Here is a 13,011-nt window from a genome sequence, read left to right as displayed (position 1 = left end):
AGAAACAGAGTATTGTTTTTGGCCTCAAGGAAGTCATTATCAACCATGGAAAAAAATTAAATAAAATTAGGGATTCGTAACACAATGTAAGATAAGGTATGACAGAGGTATGGGCCAGTTGCTAGGGCAACACAGGAAAAGAGGGCCCTAACCCCCCTTCTACACCAAGCAGGACAGGAAAGATCACATTTGTAAGAATCTAACAAGGTCAAATAAACAGAATTTAAATTTAGGGATGAAAAGAACCACCAAGAAGACTCGGTTTCAGCCCGGAGCCAAGTACTGTCATTCACTAAAATGTAAACAGAAGGCGGAGGAGGAAGGTGATGAGTTCCAGCCTTGAATAGGTTGAGTGAGAAATGACTGCAATGCCAAGTAGGTGATTAAATATGTGGGTCTATTTTTTTTAAATTTATTTATTTATTTGTCAGAGAGAGAGCAAGCGAGAGCGAGCACAGGCAGACAGAGTGGAAGGCAGAGGCAGAGGGAGAAGCAGGCTCCCTGCGGAGCAAGGAGCCCGATGTGGGACTCGATCCCAGGACGCCGGGATCATGATCTGAGCCGAAGGCAGCTGCTTAACCAACTGAGCCACCCAGGTGTCCCTGTGGGTCTATTTTTAGTAAAAAATAAATGCACAAGTGATATGGGTTTTACACACATTTGTCTATGCCTCTTAATGGTACTGAAATTACTTCAGGCAGTTTTAGTGAGTACGTGGTGGGTTTAGGCCTGGAGAACTCTGAATTTACAAGGAAGCAGTAAACGACAGCCAGTAACACCCCAAAGAACCCAGGTTTTACAAGGTTTTAAGGAAGAAGTGATTCATTGTATCCAATTCCCAAGAAAGGACACATATGAGGAGGAATTAAAAAAAAATGACGATTGGATTTAATAACTAAGTATTTCAGATCGAGGGGTATGTTAGTTTAGAGTAGTAGGAACAAATACTCGATTGGATAAAATGAGAAGAGGAAGTACTCTTCTGTCCACCTGTGCTCCAAGACTGAATCCTCATGATCTTTGAATCAACCCTATCTCAAGCTTCCCAGTGACTGAGCTCGGATTGGCGCAGTTGGGTAAATGTTTACCAAGTTTCCATGTCACATGTTTACACTCCACACCTGCCCCCCTAAAGCCTCCTATCTTTGCTTACTCAAAGCGCAAGCAGCACTTGCCTCCAGAAAAACCTGTTTGTGAGTTAACAAAAGCAGAGTTTATAGAAGTCTCTCCTCTGTATGTACACGAGGTATACCAGGTGTCTAAATAACCAGGCATAAATCAAGCTAAATGACACTTAAATTCAAGTAATTCGAGTGTTCAGCAATTCTCTAAGTTTAGAACCCGAAATACCCCTCTCCTGGGAGCAGGGAGGTTCTTCCCAGCCAACTTTCCAGGGGAGAAACACAACCAAAGCAAAGACTTCCTAATTAGGACCCAACTCAGTCCATGGCAGCCAACCTGCACAGTGGATGTGAGCAGGTTGGTCTGGAACAGCGAGGGAACAAGTCTGGTATTGGGGGCAGCATCACCTAACGCCCAGGCCAGGACCAGGCTACTTAGGCTGGGGGCTGATCCAATGGTTCTTCTAAACGCTTAAGTCACAGCCTTGCCTCTAGCCCCATCTTCCTTCTCTTCTTCTACCCTGGCTGATTGATTATCTTGTCACTTGATACCTGATTAAAATCCACATAATGAAGAACTGTTGAACTTTTCACTCAATTTCTCTATGAGAAAACACATCACTCAGAACTAAGGAAATGTGAGAGCTACCTTTGGGAACGCAGTCTAATAATACTGAAGCAATCAGCGACGTTTCTTCTCTGTCCTCTTCCCCACCCACCGGCAAAGCTCATGTTTCAGGACTCCAGAGGTCACGGAGAGAAGTGGGGGAGAAACAAGGAGAAACCTTCACTCACGCAATGTGATCATGGACTCAGAGGTCGACATGGAGCCCCTGGAGAGAGCCCAAGGAGCACAGCCCCCATACCGACCTACCCTGAACACATAGCAGGACTGGGGAATGAACTCAGTGCTCTTGCTATCCGGGAGTTACTGTAGCAAAATGAGTCTCTCTTAACTAATCTGAGGTGGCTGGAATTAATCAATGCAACTCATGGAGGCGCTCAGTGAGTGTCTAAAGATTTCAGAAAAAAGTGCCGCTAAAATGTCAAAGGATTTCTCAATTTTTCAGCACAAAACTAGTAGGGGGTTCAGAGTTTTTCCTTAAACAGATACATTAATGGCACACACATTGCACTGTAGCTGACACAACCGAAAATCCAGTCTGAAATAGCCCAGTGGGTGCGAGTGAGCAGACACATGCATGCGTGTCTGTTGTCTTTTCCAGTGTCCCCTCTGTCATTCCCATCAGATTTGTTGTTCTGATCTTGGAACCTGAGGGACTGCTCTCTGAATCTTATCAGCAAAGCTTTTCTACTCAGGTTTTTGTGAGGTGCTATAGCTGTATCTCAGCAAGGTCTGTTTCTTGCTAGTGCCTTGGCTTAACTTGTGTGCACATGTATACACCCAAGTATTCTGCTCACTCACTCTTTATAACAGAAATCAAAATAATGTTCTTGAAATACTTTTATTTATTTTTTTTATTTTTTAAAAGATTTACTTACTCATTTTAGAGAGAGCAAGAGAGCGAGCATGAGGAGAAGAGGCAGAGGGAGAGGGAAAGGGAATCTCCAGCAGACTCCACACTGACTGTGGAGCCCATGGCAGGGCTCGACCCCCAGACCCTAGAACACAACATGAGCCAAAATCACGAATCAGACGCGTAACCGACTGAGTCGCCCAGGCACCATGCTCTTGAGCTATTTTTTTTTTTTTAAGATTTTATTTATTTATTTGACAGACAGAGATCACAAGTAGGCAGAGAGGCAGGTGGGGGCAGGGGGGAGGTAGGCTCCCTGCTGAGCAGAGAGCCCGATGCAGGGCTCAATCCCAGCACCCTGGGATCATGACTGAGCTGAAGGCAGAGGCTTAACCCACTGAGCCACCCAGGCGCCTCTTGAGCTATTTTTAAAGATCACTATGACATGATCTAAACTGTGTTTCTATCATGTCATTGGTATAATTCCTGCTTAGAAATTGGGGTTCTGACAAATCTTCTCTTTCCTGCCCTACTGTTAGCAATGCAAAATATTGCTACTACCATTAAAGAAGATGTTATTAAGCAGCTCAAGTTTTATGCCACCTATGTCTTCATCATCTCATTTAATCCTCACAACAACCTCATCACATCAGAATGAGCATGATCTATCAGAAGAAGCAAGGCACACAAAGGGAAGTTGCTCAAAGTCACACCAAATGTCTATGGTGGAAGGAGGATTGGAACTTAGGCTGACTGGCTCTAGCGAGTTTTCATTTCAGCTGAGATGGCTGTAAGAGGTGATGGTGCATGCCTCTGTGTCCTCACCTGAAAGCTAGAAATAATATGTGTTCTACCCAAATCACAGCTTTCTGGGATGGCTGGATAGCACAAAATGACCGAAATATTTAAATACTAGTGGGCCCCCATACAGAAATCTGCTCTTAAGATTTACTTCCCTTAACTTGGGAAAAAAGTAATCTTTGATCACATTTAAGAAATAAAATTTGGGGGCGCCTGGGTGGCTCAGTGGGTTAAGCCGCTGCCTTCGGCTCGGGTCATGATCTCAGGGTCCTGGGATCGAGTCCCGCGTCCGGCTCTCTGCTTGGCAGGGAGCCTGCTTCCCCCTCTCTCTGCCTGCCTCTCTGCCTGCTTGTGATCTTTCTCTCTGTCAAAAAAAAAAAAAAAAAAAAATCTTTAAAAAAAAAGAAATAAAATTTGGAGATTTTTATATAGAAAGCTGGATTTCTTAGCTTTTAAGTAATCTGAATGTGTGTCACTCTAGCCCTTAATTCCTTCCCGGAAACCATCGATGGAGAAGAGCAGCTGGCCAGCTGAGGCTGTGCCCTCTGATCTGCTCTGTTCCCACCTTGCTTGCTTCCATCATGCAGCCTCATCAGTATCTGCCTTCACTCCCACCTTCAGTCAAGCAGGAAACTGGACCCAGGTAAGACAGGACGGGGATCAGGAGGCACCATGCTAACCCAGGTACGTCACGTTACTTTCATGCCTTGAACACATGACCATCCCCACACTAGCACTACCATCCAAACCCTTCATTCCAAGTTCAGTGTACATGCTGCCAAAGCGAGCACTGCCCAAACTCTTTGGAGAAGCTCTGTTGGTCTACACCAAAGTGTTAAAAAAAAAAAAAAAAAGAAAGAAATAGATATGCTGCCCAGATGCAATTTCACCAGGAACATCGACTATTCAAGAAAAACACTTCAGGAAATGATTATAGACAGAGTAAGACTGTTGTTTTTTCTCTTTACTTCTGAGACAACTGTCACCTCCTTTCCTAGTACTAGTACCATTGCCAAGCCCATTGGCAGTTAAGAGAGGCCCCTGAAAATGTCTTGAAAAAGAAATTTTTTTTAAATTTAATTTTTTGTGTGTTCCAAAATTCATTGTTTATGCACCACACACAGTGCTCCATGCAATCTGTGCCCTCCTTAATACCCACCACCAGGCTCACCCAACCCCCCACCCCCATCCCCTCCAAAACCCTCAGTTTGTTTCTCAAAGTCCATAGTCTCTCATGGTGTATCTCCCCCTCCGATTTCCCCCAACTCACTTCTAAAGTGATAGAATGTTTCCCATGACTCAACCTTTCATGAGCGACTGGCATTACCATCTTTAGGACCTCCCTGGCCACAAGCCCTGCTCCAGTCCCCACTGGGCCTGCTCCAGGCCCCAGACTGGTCCCCAGTAATATCCCTCTGCCCTTCCACTTAGATGTCAAGGCAGGGCAACGTGAAAATGAAAAGTCTGATGTTGGGTGGACAACAGACCTAGATCCAAATCCTCCACGTCATTTTTTTTTTTTAAGATTGTTTTTTTGAGAGAGAAGTTGAGAGCAAGAAAGAAAGAACAAACAAGCAGGAGGGGCAGAGGGAGAGAGAATCTCAAGCAGACTCCCCATTAAGCTTGGGGCCCAATGTGGGGCTCAGTCTCACAACTCTGAGATCAGGACCTGAGTCGAAACCAAGAATTGGATGCATAACCAACTGAGCCACCCAGGCACCCCCATGTGTCACTTTTTAGGTTAAAGTTCTTGCCCTTTTCTTTATCTGTAAAACAGGCTTAATACCACTTACTTCATACAGTTCCTAAGAATTCAGTAAGTGAATATAAATAAAGCCCTAGAGGTCTGACCCTTAATGAATATTCAGTAATGGCAGCTATATCTATTACTGAAGGATGATTATTTGGGGTCATGAGTGAGTGAGCTATTTTCTCGAATGTTGTTTTTCTATTGCTTTTCCAGACAGAAGAGCATATTCTCGGTATTTTTACAATAATAGAAACAATTATATTGAAATGAGTTAAAGAAAATGTTACCCTCAATTTAAAAAAAAAATCAATACCAAATCATTTTAGAAAAGAGAAAATGATAGTCCATGTTTTAAATGAGAAAATTTCCAAGGTGAGGAATGTAACAGAATATTTATAAGAATAAGTGAATTATAATGTTACAGTAACAAAAATTATCCTTTCTAATGAGGAGTGCTCAGGCTAAATTTCTACATTATTCAATAGAGAAAATTGCTTTCTACAGAGAAAAACTGAAAATAACACTAGGATTTCCAAACACTAACTACTTACGCTAGCGACATTTTTCTTCATTTTTTTAATACAAAATTTGAAGACAGGATTCCATAGTCGATTATTTGGACTAAAAATTTGTATGAGATGATCGCTTAAATAATTAAATAAGAAACAATGCCAATGGTGCCCTTTGTGAATGTGAATTTTCTTATTTTACTCACACTCTTCTTACAGGCATTGATTCAATACAGTTGATCACATGAAGGAATGGAATGTGCAAAATATATTCCTTGACACTTTCTGAACTCCTGCATTGATGAATATTATCTTCTCTTGCATTAACTTATCCTAATCCACTGCAAGTCCTTTCTTTTCCTTTAGGAATGATGGAAACACTTCGAGTTAAGCTTCAGTGGTTCATTATCAAGGCAACTCTATGTATTTATAGGGGCACATCTGGCTTCCTCAGTTATAACATGGAAGGGTTGACCTAGATCATTTCCAGCGTCCCTTCCTCTCTCACATCTTAGTTATTATTGTCATGCAATGTTCCTATTAGAGAGGTTACTGTAATGTTGAGGTGTTGATTGGATCCCTGGCTCATGGGTTTGCAGGTAAGGACAAGTTCAGTCCAGGACAATTAGTTCTGTGTGGGACTGGTGTGGAAGAGACGTCAAGGATGAATAGTCACTTCTGTAAGGGACCAAAGAACTTTCCCAGGAGAAAACCTACTTCAAGCCCCAACACTCCTTGAGTGCACAAATTTATGCTGATGTAAGGAAAGAAAGGGAGAAACACAAGAAAGGAGTAGCCAGCTCACTGAGACTCACCATTATTACCAGCTGGGATGGGGGTGGAAACGTGGAGAAAAGTCCTAGGAACCAACTACAAGTTAGTGGTAACTCTTACAGATGCTAGCAAGTCCGGCATCTTTTTGAAACTATGTAACAACAACTATGGGGTAACACTTTCCCAAGTGAGACTCTAAAATCAAAATCAAATTATAACTATGTTTGTCCTTCATCTTTTTTAACAGACAAAAGCTTATTTAAATGTCAAAAGAAAAGTCAATCTCCTATGACATTGTTTTAAATTAAATATATTGTGGTGTAAAAAAATCAACTATATTGTTTTTTCTTATCATAAACTCATCATAGACCTACCAGCGGTCATAAGCATTTGAAGCCACTTCATTTATAATATTTAGTATAAGCCTACAGACACCAATATTAAACTACATAAAATGCATCCTTACTTCCATACCCAAAACCACAAATCCCAACTTCCCCACAGAGGATTTGGGGAACAGAAAAATAAACTTAGGAAATGCACAGAAATGTCGTGCATGACCAGATGGAAAAATCCTCGCTCTTGAAAATAATGCTTCGAGTAGGTTCTCAGACAATGAGGCGGAGCCTCTCACTGGGGCACAGAGGGAGCCTCTCCTGCTCCCCCCGGTGCACCCCGTCAGCACACTGAGCATGAACCTGGGGCCTCCAGAGATGTTGGCCCTGAGGACCACATCGCCTCCTTCTCAGCCAGTACCCATGCCTCGGTCCTGCAGTAATGCAAATACCCAGCAAACCCTTTCTGCTCAAGCTCATCTACTACCAGGAGCTCCATGCCTAGAGCGGCACCTCCCAGTCTGTTTCGTGGGGCTCAGGGGAGTGCTGAGTGGTCAATAAGTGACAAGCGCATGCCCTGAAAATGCCCCTGGATCAAGTCTGAGAAATAGACAAACTTCCAAAGACCTTGTTAGGTTTCGGTATGTTCCCCTCCTGCAAGAGAAGGCTAGAGAATGGCTGTTTCTCATTCATTTACTTTATTTGGGAAATAGTTCTAGAGACTCTAATTTGTTCTCTTTCTATACTTCTCCCAGAATTCAGATCCCAGCCAAATAATACTGGGTGACAGATTACATAGCTGGTGTTGGGGGTGGGAGTCCTTTCAATATCTTTCCACTTAAAAACAAATTCATGTAATGCTATGTCTGAGGGTTTTGCCTTAAGGTTATTGATCAAGCCCTCTCTTGAACCCCTGATAAATGTTTAGCAACTAGTGATGGAGTCAAATTTAATTAATCAAAATTTAGATAAATAAAATGGGAAATTCTTGTTTCAGTCTTCTAGCTCTAGCCCTTTTGATCTATACACTACAATTACAAGCATGGGGCGTTTTTTTGGTTTGTTTTGTGGTCCAGTTTTGGTAATTTATCACTGGATTTGGCATGCACAGCTTAATTATTCTCCTTGAATATCAAAAGTAAAAGATAAATGACCTAGGGCATTTCTCCCTGCCTGCCATCTCAAAATAACGGATCGAGTAAGGTAATGGCAAAGCATACATTTTAAACTACTGTACACAGTTGCTCAGGCTGCATCTAAGCAACAGACTTATGATCTTAAAAATATCAAAACCATTTTTCTATTATCTCTGTTTTCAGGTCTGTAGTAATTACGCCTGAGGTATCTCTAATTGCTGTCCAATAGTGATCTCAGCTGTTTGCAAAGTCAGCAGAGGCACCACCTTTGAGAGGCCAAGGTCTGCAACGTGTAACCTTTGTTTATCTGGAACAAATCACCGGACCCTTTAAACCAGTCAAGAAGCAGAACGAAAGGTGGGGTCCCTCTCCAGAGTTCTCTTAGCTGGCGATTCCAGATCATCAACACATTAAACAGCTACCAGGTCCTCCTCCTCTTAATGGCTATTTTGCTTATAAACAGAGCAGGGAACAGTAAGTAGGATTTCATAGCTTGGTACAGCCAGCATTATTAGCATCACGGCTTTCCCTGTTGAGGATTAATAACAGTAGCTGTACTGATGACAGAAAGCGATAATAGTTCTAATTACCGATATTCATCTTAGGATGGTGAGCAGCTGTTAAAACATCTCTTTGGAAGTTCAAGTTTAGTCGCCTAGCTTTTCTGCCAAATACGGAAAGCTTTAATGCTAATTAGGAAGGCAGATTACATATTCAAATGTCAGTCAGAGTGCACCGTGGTGGTTCTTTTTAACTTTTTTCTCCCCCACCTTAAGCTTTCTGGCCCTTGTGTTTTAAAAAGCTGACACTCCAAGTAATGACGGGAGCCCCCGGGTGGGGGCACAGGGACCCCCTGGTGTCCACTTGAAACAACCCTTTCTACTTCAATAAGGGAAGTGTCTTATCTGCTTCCCTTTGAAGAATGTGACACACTGCCTGGAAGTTGTCACAGACTCACAAGCCTTGAGAGTCACTCTATGCCTGCTGTAAGGCCCCAGGAAGGCGGCTGGAGAACTGAGGTCCGCTCAGCTGTCTCCAAGGTCAGCAACAAATACCTTTCACACATGATCTGACTTCTCAGCAAGCATGTCCTTTATTTCCTCCATTGGCTGGTGTTTCCTAAATACTCCAGACCATGAGAGTCCCACAGATGTCCCAAGGAGCTATGCACTGTGACTGTGGTTTTCTACCAAACTCAACAGGGGAACCTCCAGGGCAGAGGATAGGAAGTCAAGCCCAGGCTCAAATGCGGGGAATTGTTGCCGGGGCCCCGGGAAGCCGGGAGCAGGAACACCGTGTGTGTTCAGGATAATGTGGGCACTAACTCCGCCTCCTCCAAGGGCAAGGGTGGGACCCCACACGTCTCAAGCTGGGCTTGAATCAGGTGTGGGGAGAGCCTGATACCTATCAGCATTCCCTAAAACCAGGGGTTGTCAAGCTTTTTCCATGAAGAATCAGCTGCTGAGTATCCCAGCCTTTCAGGAGGTCTTGTCCCCACTGTAACTGGGCAGCTCTCGCTGCAGGGCAAAAACAGTGGCAGACGACAGCGAAAGAAATGGGCATGTCTGGCTCCCCGTAAAACTGACATTTGAATTTCATATAATGTTCATTATGGCATGAAGCATTATTCTTCTCCAGATCTTCTCCAGCCATTTAAAAATATCCAAATATCATTCTTAGCTCAAAGGCAGTGCCAAAATTGGTCACGGGCAGTTTGGTGATCCTTGCCTTTTATGGAAATGCCAACATTTTAGGGAAACATCTTCTCCAGTGATAACAAAAAACTTATTACCAACACATATACACACACACAGGAAACACACAAAAAGCAGGAACAAAGCCAAATGTTTCACTCTCTTTTTCAGTCCTAGCAGGATCCCACCTGTCTCAGTGTCCCCAGCAGCAATGTACGGGAGAGCATGGGAAACCCCTGCAGACACAGGAGGCCTCTGTGCCTGCTGAGTTTAGCCACCCACTTCCATTAGGTTCTATTCTGTAACTAAATGAACTGGCAATCTATGAAAATCGAGGTCATGCTTCTAAGTGGCCGCGGATGCACAGACACGCCCACGCCTGGGTGCTGTAGCCACTGCCCACCTGTCACCTGACTTGCCATGTTACAGTGGCTATTTAGAATACAGGTTTCTAGGCTCCTTTCCTAAATTTATTTCAGCAGTTCCACGGCTGGTCCACATACCAGTATTTTATGCAACCTCCCCAAGTGAGTCATATGATCTAGTCTATGGAGGAAACTAACGCTAGAATCAAAGTCTCGCCCAGCTTGCAAGTCCATGGTGCAGGTGGAGTACAGCTTTCTCTGGGCTTCAGGGATGATCCTGCAGCACATACAACTGGTCTTCTAAAGCAACCTCATAAGGAAGAGCTACACACCCATATTGACACCAGAAAGGAAAGCAACGTTTTTGATGGTGGGGTTCTGGAAGCAAGCCAATCTCCCGGGGTTGCTCAGCAGTAATAGGCAAAAACAAAACAAAACAAAAAGCAGAAACTATGCTATGCAAGGAACACTGAGAACAGCAGGGAGAGGACCCCCGGCAGGCAGTGGGGAAGAATGGCTTTGCTAGTCAAATGCTGTGTCGATCGTGAAGGACTGCAAAAGTGAGCAGTGCGCAGGGCAGGTAAGCCCACAGCCATCAGAGAGGAGGAGGCTCTGTGTGAGCAGAGAGCTTGGGCAGGCCACACGTCGATGACAGCTTTGCTCTAAACAGTGGTGACAGCTGTGGACCAAAGGGCAGCCGTTCTTGCAATACACCGTTTAAGAGCATCTCTTCGTGAAAACAGCAATCCCATCAGGAGCACCAACTCTGAATACAAAAGACAAAGCTGGAGGTACCCGTGCTGCTGTGGGTCAGATATCTAAAGAGGCTATTACCCCTTCGCCACCTTTTCTCTAGTCCCGAACTTCTCTTCCCACAAGCCGAATCTGCTCTCTTTTCCTTCATGTTCCTCCCTGCTCCCTCCGGTCAAAGGTTCTCTGCCCCAGTTTTTGGTTCTGATTGCTTCCTCAGGCCTGTGTCATCCTGGAATTCTGATCGCTAAGACCTCTGACCCTCGCAAATTATTTCCCTAAACCTGACATTTTGTACTGAGATAATTTTCTAATACACTCGGACAGATGGATTGACTTCTGGATGCCTATTGTATCTTGTTTAATTAGACACAAAATTTGATGGGATCACTACATTACCGTAATAGCGAACAATATAGTCTTTCTTTGTGCCATGCATCTCTCCAAGCGCTTTCTGGGAGTATTATATTTAATATTTAAATACAGTGGTTTTCAATCTGACACGTGAAGAGTTTAGAAACGAACACTCTTATCCTCACAAGAGAGAAAGGCGAACTAAAAATCAATCATTTTTCTTAGAACCATGGGAAAGGTGAGGTCACAGGGCTAATTGCTGCTTTGAACACTGCAGAGATGGGAGGGGTGATGCCCAGATTCACAGCTAACCTATGGGGATCAGAAGCCTGGAAGCAGAAACCCCCAGCGAGAGCCAGTGTGGGCAAGAATGCTTTAACCCTCTCTGATGTATGGCTAGAGGCTCAGTGTAGACCAGTGGGAGAGTTAACCTAGGGGACCAGCCTTAGGGCAACTCCCCCAACCTTCTCAAGATTTTTACCCCTTAGGAATTCTACCAGGTGTTCACCCTGAAGATGGGGGCAGGGGGTGCTATACTTGTTCAGGGAAAGAGGAAAACTAATGATTCCAAAGTCCACTCAGAGACCTTTGTTCTGTTTACAAGGCCTGCACCCACGGGAAACTAATCTGCTAGAGCCTGAGGAAGATTTTACCAAAGATCAACCAAACTGGGTGAAGAACACACTCAATTCCAGGTCCCTCTTGCCTTTGATGGGGGGGGGGTGGGTATTGGGAAAGGAAACACCTCCCTTGGGCTCGCTACAAGACTAAGATCTAACAATAGTACTACAGAATGAATCCTATCCCCTCCATGCATTTCCTCCCATGATGGTTAATTGTAGGCATCTACTTGACTAGATCCTAGGGTGTCTGGTGTGTGACTTCATATTAAATCTGTACATGTGTGAGTGTTTCTGGATAAATCAGCATGTGACTCTGTGGACTTAGTGAGGCAGTCTGTCCTCCCCAGTGTGGGTGAGAGCATCATGCAGTTGGTTGAGGGCCTGAAGAGAACCAAAAGGTGGAGGAAAGGAGGGATTTGACCCCTCTTGCTTTATTGCATAAGCCGGGGTATCTATCTTCCGCTCTCAGCATTCCTGGCTCTGAGGCCTTCAGATCCAGATGGAATCCATACCGTCAGCTTCCCTCATTCTTACACCTTCAGATTTGGACTGAATTCCACCACTGGTGTTCCTGGATCTCCAGCTTACAGACAACAGGTTGTAAATACAAACAGATCTCTTTTTGGTTCTGCTTCTCTACAGAATCCAGGAGTTTACAGCTACAAGACTGCAAGACTCAGAATCAATTAAGATGGAGAATCCAGGGAAACCCAAAGAAAACAGACTGGAAGAGAACAAGGACACTAGAGGGAATTTTAGCCTTTGACACCACAGCTACAGTAAACACTGTCTAACACCCAAAGAAATGTAAAACCTCCCACTAAAGGCGCATCAATCTCATTTCCTTTACCCAATACATCATATCTGACTAACAACAACAACAACAACAACAGAATCACAAGGCATGCTAAAAGACAAAAAGACACAATATGAAGAGACAAAGTAAGAGTCAGAACCAAGTTCAGATATGGCAGAAATTCTGGAATTATCAACAGGGAATTTGAAATAACCATGAATAATATGCTAACCATTCTGAAGGACAAGTAGAGACCATGCTAGAACAAGAGGGTAATGGAAGCAGAGAGATGGAAAACCCAAGACAGAATCAAAGGAGACTCTTGAAAACATATAAATAGAAACTTTCAAAACCAAAATATGGAGGGAAAAAAGAAAGTATATAGAACAGAATATCCAACAGCTGAAGGACAATCACAGGACTCGTCACAGGTGCAACGGGAATACCAGGAAAGGAGAGACAGAAAGAGAAGAAATAACTAAAATTAAAATGGCTTAGAATGTTTCCAAATTATGACAGAGACAA

At 43.7% G+C, this 13,011-nt stretch overlaps 1 protein-coding gene and 1 long non-coding RNA gene across 4 annotated transcripts in view; one reads left to right on the top strand and one right to left on the bottom strand.

The window, feature by feature from the left end:
- Window positions 1–13,011, bottom strand: part of PRKG1 (protein kinase cGMP-dependent 1) — a 1,242,789-nt gene that overhangs the window by 329,611 nt on the left and 900,167 nt on the right. The gene's annotated exons all lie outside the window — the stretch shown is intronic.
- The window catches only part of LOC116572882, a 29,514-nt gene that overhangs the window by 10,343 nt on the left and 6,160 nt on the right, over window positions 1–13,011 (top strand). For both annotated transcript variants that reach the window (XR_004278538.1, XR_004278539.1), the window contains exons 2-3: window positions 3,882–4,043; window positions 8,088–8,261. This is a non-coding gene — a long non-coding RNA (uncharacterized LOC116572882). The remainder of the gene's footprint in view (window positions 1–3,881; window positions 4,044–8,087; window positions 8,262–13,011) is intronic.

Source organism: Mustela erminea, chromosome 14 (genome assembly GCF_009829155.1).
Source record: "Mustela erminea isolate mMusErm1 chromosome 14, mMusErm1.Pri, whole genome shotgun sequence".
Lineage (NCBI taxonomy): Eukaryota > Metazoa > Chordata > Mammalia > Carnivora > Mustelidae > Mustela > Mustela erminea.
This window is presented reverse-complemented; position numbering and strand designations above follow the sequence as displayed.